This window comes from Ascaphus truei, chromosome 7, assembly GCF_040206685.1.
Source record: "Ascaphus truei isolate aAscTru1 chromosome 7, aAscTru1.hap1, whole genome shotgun sequence".
Taxonomy (NCBI): Eukaryota; Metazoa; Chordata; class Amphibia; order Anura; family Ascaphidae; genus Ascaphus; species Ascaphus truei.
Window position 1 is genome coordinate 16545395 of NC_134489.1, and position 14896 is coordinate 16560290.

Below are 14896 nucleotides of genomic sequence, written 5' to 3' on the forward strand. Positions count from 1 at the left end.
TAGGAGAGTATTGACAATTATAGACTATTATAACAGGAAACATATCTCCAATAAAGTAAAGGAGAATAAGATAATACTTACCCTTCATGCTGAAGAGGCTTTTGACCAGATCGCATGGCGACATCTGTTCCACACATTGGAGAAAATTGGGATTCAGGGAATTTTTTTTACGAATGGTTAGGGGCAGATATGATAAGCCAACGGCAGCTTTCATGATTAACAGCCAAATGTCAAATAGATTTTGTCTGAGTAGAGGGACCCGCCAGGGGTGCCCGCTGTCCCCCCTGCTGTTTATACTGGCACTGGAACCGCTGTCCGTATAGTTTTGAAACATTAAGGATTTTGAGGGGATAAAAATGGGAAACTGCGAGAGTAGAATCTCATTATTCGCGGACGATATGCTTCTGTTTGTATCTAACCCAAACAGTCAGTACCAACTATTATAAAAGCTATAGTGAATTTGGGATCCTTCTCCGGATACCCTATCAATTTTCATAAATCAGAGGCACTTACAGTCTGCCATGAACTGTCTAAACCTAATGTCGGAAACACCTTCCCTTTCAGATGGGCCCCCGTAAATATTAAATATCTAGGTATAACGCTACCAAATACAGCTCAACCCCGTTATAGCGTGATCCGCTTATAACGCGGTGTGAGCGTGGTTCCCGTTTGCCCAAAAAATTATTATTATTTTTTTTTTAAACGGCCAGGATTTGCAGAGAGTAATGTCCGGCTACACAAATACACACACACACATATATATATATATCCCTTGTACCCTCCCCCCCAAGTGAGATTGGGGTGGGTATGCTCTTTTAGCTACTACTTCAGAGTGTTGGGCTGTACCTGTTGGTAAACAGGAGGGCTGAGTGTTCCGCGATTGTGTGGGGAGAACCAGGACAGGGGTGCAGGTTACCTTGATCTTCCTCGGTGCAGCGCCTCCAAATGTATGGATCCTCTGTGATGAGCAGGGGATGGCCCATACTGACAACTCTCCTTGCACAGCAGCAGACAGTAAACACACTCCTTTGTCTTTTCTGGGTTTTATTGCATGCAGATCATTCACAGAGGCATTACAGTTCTTTCATCAGCTCCCTCAATGATAGTGCCCTACTTTAGGCCTAGAGCAGAACTGGTATACCCCACCTCCATCTCCTTTTTGAGGTGCAGGGCTGATGTTGTCCTCACTCCACAGAGGAGGAGAGAGAATGAGACAGGGCCAGCAACTGAATTTAGGAGAGTGCCCCTATTTATAACCTGAGGTGGATGACTGTAACCCTGCCCCTTAACAAGACAGGTTGAATACTGATTGGTTCATCTATAGTCTGTGATAACCAATCAGTACCCTTCCCTCAGACTGACACTCTCTGGTAGTTGCTAAGGCCCGCCCTTGGATACTGATGACACAATCCAAGGCCTTGAAAGAAGGAATTAACCCCTCCACTGCCTGCACCTAACAGGACTTACACTGGAAAGGTCCAGGGAAAAGAAGTAGTGGGCGGGAGGCTATGATATATATATATATATATATATACACATACACTCTCCTCAGTCTGTCACTGTTATACACATACACACATCTCCCTCCCTCCCTGTACTTACGCTGGGGGGGGGGGGGAGGAGAGAAGGGAGCTGGTTCCTGCCCAGCTTCTCCTGACTCCGTGAGATCCTTGCCCCACTCTCCCCCTCTCGCAGACTCACAGCTTCTCTGCACAGCACACAGATCAGGTGCTGCAGATGCTGGGTAGTGCTGCGTGGGGGGGAGGGGGCTGCCACTGCGACGCCAGCTTCAGGGTCCCCTGTGGCGGATGCCAAACCCCTGATTGCGGCAGCTTTTTTTTTTTTTTTTATCGCGATCCCGGTTATAACGTGGTCTCATTCTGTGGCCCCCGAGCACCGCGTTATAACTGGGTTCAGCTGTAATATGAAAAAACTATATTTGCTTAACTTTACCCCTATCATTGGAAAAATGAGGGAAAAATGTGTATTGTGGAATAAACTACCCCTGTCTTTCTGGGGAAAAGGAAATTTTATCAAAATGTCAATATTACCCAAGTTACTCTACCCAAGGATGATGCTCCCTATCACACTAAGCAACAAAGATATATTCAGAAAGTACATAGTATGTTCACAGGGTTTATATTGGGAGGCAAGAAAAAGAGAATAAGTGGCAAAAAACTATAAATGGATAAGTTGGAGGGAGGAATATCCATTCCAGATATGAAGAAGTATGGGCTGGCCTGCCTATTTAGACACATAAGAGATTGGGTTAACCATACATATAGGTTTGTCATCCCAGAAATGGAAAATGTATATATGGGGGGTTACAACCGATAGCAATACTACACGCAAAAGAATCAAAACTCCCAAACTACATAAACCATTCCTTACTAATACACCACACGAAAAAGGCATGGGGAACGATAAGGAAGCAGCTAGCGCTAGATAGTGAAATATTCCAACTTATCCCAATACAGGGGAACCCAGAATTCCTGGAAGGCTCAACGAGTCAACCATTCTTTAATTGGAGGGAGCAGGGATTAACGGAAATAACACAACTAATTCAAAAGAAGGGAAAGCAATGCAAATCCTTTCAGTAACTAAAGAACTAATTCAGTATAGACAATAGAGGGTTCTTTGATTATCTTCAAGTTAGGCATTATAGAAATGGGCTTATTACACAGAATCCCCGTGGGTTGGAGGACAATGTCCTTGACTCAATACTAAAAATAACAAAAAACAAAAAAAAATAATATTAGTAAGATCTACAAATTGACAACTCCCAAGGCAGAAGATCCTATCATGGCAGGCACTTGGGCCCAGTGGAAAAAAGATGTTCCATAAATAGGAAATCACAAAATAATAATGAAGGGATTAAAAAATATCTTCCAAAACACCCAATCTCTATATTGGAGAGAAACACAAATCAAAATTATACACCGGGCATATATTGCTCCTGGAATGCAAGCCAAGTTTTCGGATAAGTGTGAGGGTGACTGCCCAAAGTGTTTTGGGAAGGATGTCTGCTTTTTCCATATGTTTTGGACATGCCCCTGAATACAAGACTTCTGGAATAAAATAGGTGATTTTATAGACAATATATACCAAATAAAATATAGAAGAGATCCTATAAGCCTGTTATTGGGAGCAGAACAGGGGGAGGTAGCTGACAAAACAAGATACCCTAGACTTATTCAAACAATTCTGTTGATAGCCAAGAGATGCATTGCGCTAAAGTGGATAGACAAAGAACCACCAACTTTGGACTGCTGGACCTGTTCAAATTGGACAGGTTGGATGCATGGTTAGAAGGGCCATCTTCAAAAAATAGGATGATTGAGCATTGGAAACAGTTCCGGACAAACACCCAATTTATCAATAGGAAAATCTGGAGGAAATACTAGAAACTAATATACAGTATAAGGTACTCAATAATTCTCCAGGGTGAAGTGTTTAAATGAAATTAAAGCGATACGTTGATTCAGTTACAGTGACTTTTAGTTAAAAGTTAAGATTTAGAATAGGATTTTATTTCTTTTTTGTATTTTCTATGTATGTTCTATGTGGAGTTGGGCCTTCCTCCTATATAACAAAAATCTTAAGGACAGGAATAAATCGTATCTTCTGAAGGAGGAGAAAGGGCCGAAAGAAAAAGGGAAGAAAATAATAGATCACAACCAGGTATGAAACACTTTCAAGATCGAAAGCTAAGCATAGACAGAGAATTGGGGACAACAGTCATGGGTATAAATTATACTATTTGTATTGTATAACCAAAAGCCGTATAAGTAGCAAATGTACCAATATAAGAAATGATCAATGCTGTACTGTGAAAGTTGACAATCTATGTATCTGTGATCAGAATAGATAAAGTTTAAAAAAAATTAAAAAAAATCAGAACTACCATTACTTACCTTTGGTCCTTAGAGAGAAACGATTGTCCTCCTCTGTGGTGATCTTCCCCTGCGACCTTCTTCCTGAATCGGTGCTCAGTGTAATATATTAAAAAAACAAAGGAAAAGAAAACAGTGTATAGTGATCCACTTTGTGCTTGTTCAATGTTTTCCATGGGTAAATACCCCACCATTTATAAAATCACAGTGCACCAATGCTAAAAAATAGACTACAGGCATACCCCGCATTAACATACGCAATGGGACCGGAGCATGTATGTAAAGCGAAAATGTACTTAAAGTGAAGCACTACCTTTTTCCCACTTATCGATGCATGTACTGTACTGCAATCGTTATATACGTGCATTACTGATGTAAATAACGCATTTGTAACAGGCTCTATAGTCTCCCTGCGTGCGCACAGCTTCGGTACAGGTAGGGAGCCGGTATTGCTGTTCAGGACGTGATGACCGGCGCATGCGTGAGCTGCCGTTTGCCTATTGGGCGATATGTACTTACTCGCGAGTGTACTTAAAGTGAGTGTCCTTAAAGCGGGGTATGCCTGTATAGTTGTTTCAAGACACCAAACAGGAAAAATAGTCTTGGGGTATAGTATATTGGGGAAGATCACCTATAGTTGTAAAGTAAATGATTGCACCCTTTATGCCTTGAACATAAATGCAGACAATAATTTGAGTTTACTGTATAAAAAACTTACACTGTACAGATGTTCTTAGACGCAATCGCAAATTAATGGTGAATGGATGCAGTTAATATGAAGTTGTCTCGATGATAATAAGGGAGAGAAAAAGAATAACATAGTACAGATCCACAAAAAAAAATGAAAATGTAATAAAACATATAAAACGGACACCAGGAGTGCCACTCACAATGTAATTCATCCTTTAAACGCTTTTGCCTCGATAGTTCCTTCAGTTGAATTCCTCCGGTGTACAGTGTCTCCGGTTCAGCCTCCGCCACAGGGCTCCAGCTGATGGTGCCGACGGCGTCCATGTGAAGTCTGTGTAGTGTGGAGTCGGCAAGGGAAAGGAACTCTTCCTGATCTCCCCCCACTCTGCTCGATGTAATGACGTCACACGCACCGTCTCCAATCCTGCCCTCAACACAATACATGCAGCCTGAATGACAACAAAGCTCCTATAAATGTATTTTTGATTTTTGCTGCATCTATGTGTTTGCAAGTTGGAGCTTTTCAGTTGCTACAATCAACAGGCATGGATTCTGTTTCTGGCACCTTTAGGGTTAATTTCCCTTTGATTGTGAATTATTCTTCATCATGTTTCCCAATTGAAGAGACTTTATAAGGATGACTCTTCCCTCGTGTGATCAGTGCCCCTGAGGAAGTAAGCAATAGCTTGCAAAATGCGTAGGGTGTTTGTTGCTGTACATCCTTTATTTTGCTGAGAGCCTGGTTGTGACTGTCGTTTATACTGCTCCACGGCTGGCTGCTGCCTTCGTAATCCAAAGAACTGATGTGTTTGGAGAGCGCAGTGTGAACGCAGAGAGAGGGGCAGTGTCCTTGCGATCCGGTTGGGCAGGATTGGAGATGGTGCGTGTGACGTCATTACGTCAACCAGGTTCAATATTCTACAAAACGTTTAAAGGATGAATTACATTGTCAGTGGCACTTCTGGTGTCCGTTTTATATGTTTTTTGTTTTTGTGGATCTGTACTATGTTTTTCTTTTTTTTCTGTCTTTTATTATCATCGAGACAACTTCATACTAACTGCATCCATTCACAATTAATTGGTGATTGCGTCTCAGAACATCTGTACAGTGTGAGTTTTTTTATAAATTCAAATTATTGCCTGCATTTATGTGTCACGATAGGCTTGCCAGGCTTGTAATAAAGGGGTCACCCCCCAGCTGGCAGCCCCTACAATCGTGCAGGATGCGAGGGGTTAATGGAATAGTATACATGTATTTCTGCAGTCCCCTGCTTCAGCACAAAATGTATTCCCCTTTGTTTTATGTGTTCCCGCCCTGTGACGTGATTGCACCAAACATATACACTGGGATCAGGTCGGGAGGGCAAGGGTTAAATGTATGTGGTTTTATGACCGTTTGTTTGCTCCTTCCCGCCCTTTTGGCCACCATTAAAATCAATGGCGGAGAAATGCAGTCTGTATAACATGAGGTTTTAAAATCCAATATTGTTATCTCCGGTTCGGTGAGTCGCAGTGAGCTGAAAATTGGCCACCATAGAGAGCCCGCTCCGGCATGAGGGCATGGCAATTTTTAGCCCGCTCGGCCTAACTGAACGGAATATTTTACTATGTATAAAATGTTGTAGGTTTACTGTATTTCATCGTCAAAAACAGGAGTCAGGAGAGGATCCAAGTAACAAAAAAATCTTTACTGTATTCACTCCATTAAAGATTCTTTTTGTTACTTGGATCCTCTCCTGACTCCTGTTTTTGACGGTGCTCTACTCTTCTCTACTTGGATTCTACCAGCAGAAGCACGTCTTCCCTACAAGGAGGTGTTCGTGAGTTGACAGCCCTTATTGCCCCCAATGAAATTGAATGTGGTGAGTTTTCTCATTCACTTTTGGTTTTCAGGGATTCATGGCGTTATTTGGTTATATGGACTGACTCACTGATATGTCATACACCTAACTGTGTGTTTGGGCATTATCTCTCATTATATAGCTGGGTATTTGAGCATTCTGACAACGCTCTTTATTACTGTATTTCATGCCTACTGTAAAGCCCGCGAAAGTTACTGGCCCAGGAGGTATGTTAATGGCCAGGGGGCAACAGTATGTCTACAGGGAAACCACTGAACAAAGGCTCATCCCCCCAGATTGTATATACAGGGTGGAGATAGAGCAGGACATGGCTGTTTATGTTAAGTGCCATAATTCACACCTAAAGTCAGAGTTTTCCTGTCCAGATCCCCATCTGGCAGACTTGGAGACGCCAACGTTTTAGACTGGTGCTAAGGAAATGGACCTCTCACTTAAAGAGTGCCCACCCCCTGTGGGCAGGTACTATCTTGCTTCCCACGTGAGCTGGCAAAATGTAATTGGGCCCAGGTAATTGTTCTCCAATGCCTGAGTCCCAATGTTAGGGATAGAGCCCAAATCCCATATAAATGATTGCAAGCTCTATGCGCGTTGTCTTCGTTATTGTACCTGATGCCTGATGAACTGCTAACCTGAATCCTGGTTATTTCATTGTCCCTTCCCAAGTAAGTGTATATATTCCGTTTGTTATTTGTCCAACATTGTGTGTCCACCTGTCTTTTAAGGAATAAAATATCTTTATTATATCACAGTCGTATTCAATTCAACCCAGATGATTTGGTGCATATTATAACCCTGTGGCTACCGTGACATTATGTTCACTGCATAAAGGGTGCAATCATTTACTTTTCACACAATGGGGACTATGCACTAAGCAGTGAGCTTTTGCGCCCGATTGGAAAATTTTTGCTCAGCCATTACAAAGTGAAGCCAAAAGCGGGATTCACTAACAAGTTCAGCGCATTTTGTTCCGTCCGAGCAAAACTATGCCAGATCGGCCGAGCTTTTTTGTCCCCCTCCTGCTATCATGCTTAAACTTGTAAAGCGCGATAGCTGATAGAAAAAAGGTCGCCTGTAAGAACTGCATGGAGACGCTGCATCTCCATGTACGGCTCTTACAGGCGATCATGAAGCATAAATATACATTTTAATAATAGTGTAGGGGGTCTCCTGAGCTGAACCGCATTTGCCCCTAATATACCTTGCAATATGTACTAGCCACCTACCCCCTGTGCCCCCAACAACCCCTATATCTCTCCAACATACATTACATTTTTTTTATTTTTTTTTAAATTGTATTGTATTGTGTCTTTATTTATATAGCGCCATTAATGTACATAGCGCTTCACAGCAGTAATACATGGGGTAATCAAATAAATAACAGATAATATAAATAACAGATCATGGGAATAAGTGCTTTAGATATTAAGGAAAAGGAGTCCCTGCTCAGAGGAGCTTACAGTCTAATTGGTAGGTAGGGAGAACGTACAGAGACAGTAGGAGGGAATTCTGGTAAGTGCGTCTGCAGGGGGCCAAGCTTTATGTATCGTGTTCAGAATAGCCACAGTGCTATTCATATGCTTCTTTAAGCAAGTGTGTCTTAAGGTGGGTCTTAAAGGTGGATAGAGAGGGTGCAAGTCGGGTACTGAGGGGAAGGGCATTCCAGAGGTGTGGGGCAGTCAGTGAAAAAGGTTTAAGGCGGGAGAGGGCTTTAGATACAAAGGGGGTAGAAAGAAGACATCCTTGAGAAGAACGCAAGAGTCTGGATGGTGCATAACGAGAAATTAGGGCTGAGATGTAAGGAGGGGCAGAAGAGTGTAAAGCTTTAAAAGTGAGGAGAAGAATGGAGTGTGAGATGCGGGATTTGATCGGAAGCCAGGAGAGGGATTTCATGAGGGGAGATGCTGAGACAGATCTAGGAAAGAGTAGAGTGATTCTGGCAGCAGCGTTAAGGATAGATTGTAGGGGAGACAGGTGAGAGGCAGGAAGGCCGGACAGCAGGAGGTTACAGTAATCAAGACGGGAGAGAATGAGGGCCTGAGTCAGAGTTTTAGCAGTCGAGCAACAGAGGAAAGAGCGTATCTTTGTTATATTGTGGAGGAAAAAGTGACAGGTTTTAGAAATATTTTGAATGTGAGGGGCAAATGTGAGAGAGGAGTCGAGTGTGACCCCAAAGGTAGCGTGCTTGGGCTACTGGGTGAATGATCGTAGTTCCAACAGTAATGTGGAAGGAGGTAGTAGGGCCAGGTTTGGGAGGAAGTATGAGGAGCTCTGTTTTAGCCATGTTGAGTTTAAGGCGGCGGAGGGCCATCCAGGATGATATAGCAGAGAGACATTCAGAAAATTTGGTTTTTACAGCAGGTGTAAGGTCGGGTGTTGAGAAATATATTTGTGTGTCGTCAGCATAGAGGTGATAATTAAACCCAAAGATGTTATTAGGTCACCTAGAGAGAGTGTATACAGAGAAAAGAGAAGAGGTCCCAGGACAGAGCCCTGGGGTACCCCCACAGAGAGATCAATAGAGGAGTACTGAAAGTACGATGGGAGAGGTAGGATGAGATCCAGGATAGAGCTTTGTTCCGAATGCCAAGAGTATGGAGAATGTGAAGGAGAAGAGGGTGGTCCACGGTGTCAAATGCTGCAGAGAGGTCGAGTAATATGACCAGAGTGTAATGACCTCTGTCTTTGGCAGCATGGAGATCGTCAGTTATTTTAGTGAGGGCTGTTTCCGTGGAGTGAGTAGTGCGGAAGCCAGATTGTAGAGGGTCTAGGAGAGAATAAGTGTTGAGAAAATGGAGCAAGCGAGCGAATACAAGACGTTCAAGGAGTTTTAGAGGCAAAAGGCAGGAGGGAGACAGGTCGATAGTTAGAAAGACAGGTAGGGTCAAGCTTGCTGTTTTTGAGTAATGGTATGACTGTTGCATGTTTGAAGGAGGATGGAAAGGTTCCAGAGCAGAGGGAGGAGTTAAAAATGTGTGTGAGCGTAGGGATTATAGTAGGAGCAAGAGGTTTTAGGAGATGGGAGGGAATGGGGTCAAGAGGGCAAGTGGTAGAGGGAGAAGAGGCAATCAACAGCGACACATCCTCCTCTGAGACAGTGGAAAAAGAGTCAAGGAAGGCAGGAGGAGCGTTAGGAAGAGGTGTAGAATGGGAGGAAGAAACAGACGGGATGTTCTGACGTATGGATTCCACCTTTTCCTTAAAATAGTCAGCAAAGTCCTGAGCGGAGATGGAGGAAGGAGAGGCAGCTGAGGGTGGTTTGAGTAGAGTATCAAAGACAGAGAACAGTCGGCGTGGGTTAGACTTGTGCATGTTGATTAGTGAAGAAAAGTAGGCTTGTTTAGCTTGCGAGAGGGCAGAGTTGAAACAGGATAGCATAAATTTGTAGTGAAGGAAGTCTGCGAGAGTATGAGATTTCCTCCAGAGGCGTTCAGAGGAACGAGTGGAGGAACGCAGCATGTGTGTGTGGGAATTTAGCCAGGGTCTAGGGTTAGAAGGGCGAGGGCGGCAGAGAGAAAGCGGGCATGTAGATCAAGAGAGGAGGACAAGGCAGAGTTGTAGTTCCTGACCAGGTTGTCAGGGTCTGTAGCAGAGCTGAGAGAGGAGAGGGAGGAGCGTAAAGTGGACTCAAAGTCAGGTAAGTGAATAGAGCGCAGGTTTCTGCAGAACCTTGGGGGTAGATGGAGGTGGAGAAGGGGAGAAACTATTGTCAATCTTAATACAGATCTCAAAGTCTCTCAGAAGGAGCTTCAGACCCTCAACCTAAAGAAGGAAATCTCAGTGAATAGAGTGCAGGTTTCTGCAGAACCGGGGGGTAGATGGAGGTGGAGAAGGGGAGAAGCGAGATAGAGAGAATGAGATGAGGTGATGGTCAGAGAGAGGAAAAGGGGAAATGGAGAAATCAGAGAGAGAGAAGTTTTTAGTGAAAACCAGGTCTAAGTATTGGCTATCCTTGTGGGTGCTGGCTGCAGTCCACTGTTGAAGGCCAAAAGAAGAGGTTAGAGAGAGAAAGCGGGAAGCCCAAGGGAGAGAGGGGTCATCAATGTGGCAATTGAAGTCCCCAAGGAGAAGAACAGGGGAGTCTGAGGAGAGAAAGAAAGAGAGCCAGGATTCAAAGTGAGAGAGAGAGGCAGAAGGGGGATGAGTAGAGGTAGGTGGGCGATAGATGACAGCCACGTGGACAGGGAGAGGAGAGAATATCTGGACAGTGTGAACCTCAAAGGAGGGAAAGGCAAGAGAGGGGGGAATAGGAAGGTTCGGTAACGGCAGAGAGAGGAGAGCAGGAGCCCCACACCTCCACCCCTGCCATCAGGGCGCGGACTGTGGGAGAAAGAAAGGCAGCTTCCAGAGCAGAGGGCAGCTTCCAGAGCAGAGTTAGACTGAGTGAGCCAGGTCTCGGTTATAGCAAAGAGAAGCAGGGAGTGAGAGGGAAAGAAGTCGTGCACAGAGAGGAACTTGTTAGAGAGGGAGCGAGCATTCCAAAGGGCACAGGAGAAAGGGAGAGAGGAGGGAGGGTGGCATGGGATGGGTATGAGGTTGGAGGGGTTAACACCAGAAGGAGTAGAAGTTGTATGTGGGAGGCGAGGACGAGAGCAAGTAGAAATAAGGCAGGGACCAGGATTGGGAGAGATATCCCCAGAAGCAAGGAGGAGAAGCATGGAAAGAAAGAGAATGTGTGCGGATGATTTATAGGGGTGCAGGGTGTATAGCTGTGTGGTGACAGAGGATGCAGGTAAGAAAGGAGTTCATGTGAACTGAGAAAGGAGAAGAAAGGGGCGGGGAAGAAAGGAGAGATGGAGATATATGAATAGAGTTAGAGACATAAGGAGACTGGTGGAAGGAAGTGCATAATTTGAAAATAAGTGAGGTTGCCGCAAATATAAAAAATAAAGGCGGCATCACAGCAATAGTTAAGTGTTGAGATGTGCGGTCTTAGATGATATCCTCTTTTCCAACGTAGATCAAAAGCAGGAATCAGAAGTAGTAGGTGATGTCCACTTTTCCACTTCTTTTTGAACTTCCTTTTTAAACTTCATATTCTACTTGAAACATTTCTACTTAAAAGCATATCTGCTTACAAGCATGGCTGCAAGCAGCAGTGGCTGTTATGAGTTTACTTATGAGTAAAAGAATAGGAATGTTACTATAGGCCGACGGGGGTCCCCGAGTGGTCCCATGGGTGTCTGGGGGCCCTCAGGTGGTCCCTGCTAGGCTCTATGGGCCTCCAGGAGTCCCAGTGGGTGTTCTTGGGCCCCAACGGGGTCCACGGGTGGTCCCCGTGGGTGTCTGGGGGCCCTCAGGTGGTGCCCACGGGTGTCTGGGGGTCCTCGGGTGGTTCCTATGGGTGTCTGGGGGAGCTCGGGTGATCCCTGGGGCCCCCATAGCTGGGGGGCCCCCGGTTCTTCCCCGCAGGTGTCTGTGTGGGTCCTCAGGTGGTCCCCGTGGGCATCCGGGGGTCCTTGGGTGGTCCCCGTGGGTCCCCACTGGCCTGCGGTACCATTCCTGTATTTAAAAAAATAAAACATGGCCTACATTTCAATAAATACACCTCTTTCCCCCCCCCCCCCAAAACACACAGTACAGTAATGGGCAAAATAACTATTATCCAGATATGGATAATAGATTATTTGCCCATTATTAAACACAACATTAGCCATGAGGCATAAATAAAGTAAATAAAAACCGTTCTACTTAACCCTGCCAATATGAAGGTCATCCTCGTCAGCTTACTGTAGGTCCATGTCCTCTGTTGCTAGAAAGAATACATAGCAAAATACAATCTAATGTCCCCTAGCACCTTAATCATCTTAGCGGTTAATAACCGCTACAGTAATTAAAGGGTTAACCCACCCTCTGCAACCACCCACCCAGGAGGCCTAACCACCCTCCCCAGGAAACTACCCCCACCCTTCACCCATTCATTGGGACAGTGGGTACATCATGCCCATATAATATGGACATCATTTACAACTATAGCAAGAAATGGAAAAGGATTAAAAAGAACAGGCCCAAATAAAAAAACATTACATAGCCAAATGAAACACAGCACATATCAAAATCAAACACACCACATCCTTACTTACCCAAGTTAAGCAGCTGATTGATGCCACAGATAATACATTCACATTCCTTATCTCATAGGGTGACCAGATTTTGAAAATGAAAAACCGGGACACATTTTTTTTTTACATAACAGTTTATTTATGACCTCACTAATCGAACAAAAAAAAAGCCAGATGTGAATGACTTCTGAACCCATTAACCAGTGTCAGGATGCCCCCTCTTCACAATTTCTAAAGCAGCAATCCGGCCTGGGGTCTTACCTGATCCGCAGTCCCTCAAGGTACTATACTGGAGGGGAGGTGTTCCCTGCCTGTCTTCCGATGTCTCCCACGTGAATCTTGAGTCAGATCTGGAAGAAAGCAGGGTAGGTTACTTCGGTGTAGGTATACGGCAGTTAAGATAAGACATAGAGGGTGAGGGAGACAGGGAGGGAGACGGAGAGGGAGACAGAGAGAGAGAGGGAGACGGAGAGGGAGACGGAGAGGGAGACGGAGAGGGAGACGGAGAGGGAGATGGAGAGGGAGACGGAGAGGGAGACGGAGAGGGAGATGGAGAGGGAGACGGAGACGGAGAGGGAGAGGGGGGGAGACAGGGAGGGAGAGGGAGACAGGGAGGGAGAGAGAGGGAGACAGGGAGGGAGAGGGAGACAGGGAGGGAGAGAGAGGGAGACAGGGAGGGAGACAGGGAGGGAGACAGAGAGGGAGATGGAGAGAGGGAGACAGGGAGGGAGAGAGAAGGAGACGGAGAGAGGGAGACAGGGAGAGAGAAGGAGACAGGGAGAGAGAGGGAGACAGGGAGAGAGAGGGAGACAGGAAGAGAGGGAGACGGAGAGAGGGAGACGGAGAAAGGGAGACGGAGAGAGACGGAGAGAGGGAGACAGGGAGAGAGAGGGAGACGGAGAGAGAGGGAGACAGGGGGAGACAGGGGGAGACAGGGAGAGACAGGGAGAGAGAGGGAGATGGAGAGAGGGAGACAGGGAGGGAGAGGGAGATGGAGAGAGGGAGACAGGGAGGGAGAGAGATGGAGAGAGGGAGACAGGGAGGGAGAGAGAGGGAGACAGGGAGGGGGAGAGAGAGGGAGACAGGGAGGGAGAGAAGGAGACAGGGAGGGAGAGGGAGACAGGGAGGGAGAGAGAGGGAGACAGAGAGGGAGACAGGGAGGGAGACAGGGAGGGAGACAGGGATGGAGACAGGGAGGGAGACAGAGAGGGAGACAGAGAGGGAGACGGAGATGGAGAGAGGGAGACAGGGAGGGAGACAGAGGGAGACAGGGAGGGAAGGGAGACAGGGAGGGAAGGGAGACAGGGAGGAAAGGGAGACAGGGAGGGTGACAGGGAGAGAGAGGGAGACGGAGAGAGGGAGAGAGAGGGAGAGGGAGAGAGAGGGAGACAGAGAGAGGGAGACGGAGACGGAGAGAGGGAGACGGAGAGAGGGAGACAGGGAGAGAGAGGGAGACGGAGAGAGGGAGACGGAGAGAGGGAGACGGAGAGAGGGAGACAGGGAGAGAGAGGGAGACGGAGAGAGGGAGACGGAGAGAGGGAGACAGGGAGAGAGAGGGAGACGGAGAGAGGGAGACAGGGAGAGAGAGGGAGACGGAGAGAGGGAGACAGGGAGGGAGATGGAGATGGAGAGAGGGAGACAGGGAGGGAGAGAGAGGGAGACAGGGAGGGGGAGAGAGAGGGAGACAGGGAGGGAGAGAAGGAGACAGGGAGGGAGAGAGGGAGACAGGGAGGGAGGGAGACAGGGAGGGAGGGAGAGGGAGGGAGACAAGGAGGGAGAGAGGGGGAGACAGGGAGGGAGAGAGAGGGAGACAGGGAGGGAGAGCGAGGGAGACAGGGAGGGAGAGAGAGGGAGACAGGGAGGGAGAGAGAGGGAGACAGGAAGGGAGAGAGAGGGAGACAGGAAGGGAGACAGAGAGGGAGACAGAGAGGGAGAGAGAGGGAGACAGGGAGGGGGACAGGGAGAGACAGGGAGGGAGGGAGAGATAGGGAGACAGGGAGAGAGAGGGAGACAGGGAGGGAGGGAGAGGGAGGGAGACAGGGAGGGAGAGGGAGGGAGAGAGACAGGGAGGGAGGGAGACGGGGAGGGAGGGAGACAGGGAGGGAGACAGGGTGGGAGAGAGAGAGGGAGACAGGGAGGGAGACAGAGAGGGAGACAGAGAGGGAGACAGGGAGGGAGAGAGAGGGAGACAGAGAGGGAGACAGGGAGGGAGAGAGGGAGGGAGAGAGATGGAGAAAGGGAGAGAGGGAGACAGGGAGGGAGAGAGGGGGAGACAGGGAGGGAGAGAGAGGGAGATGGAGAGAGGGAGACAGGGAGGGAGACAGGGAGGGAGAGAAAGGGAGAGGGAGACAGGGAGGGAGACAGGGTGGGAGACAGGGTGGGAGAGAGAGGG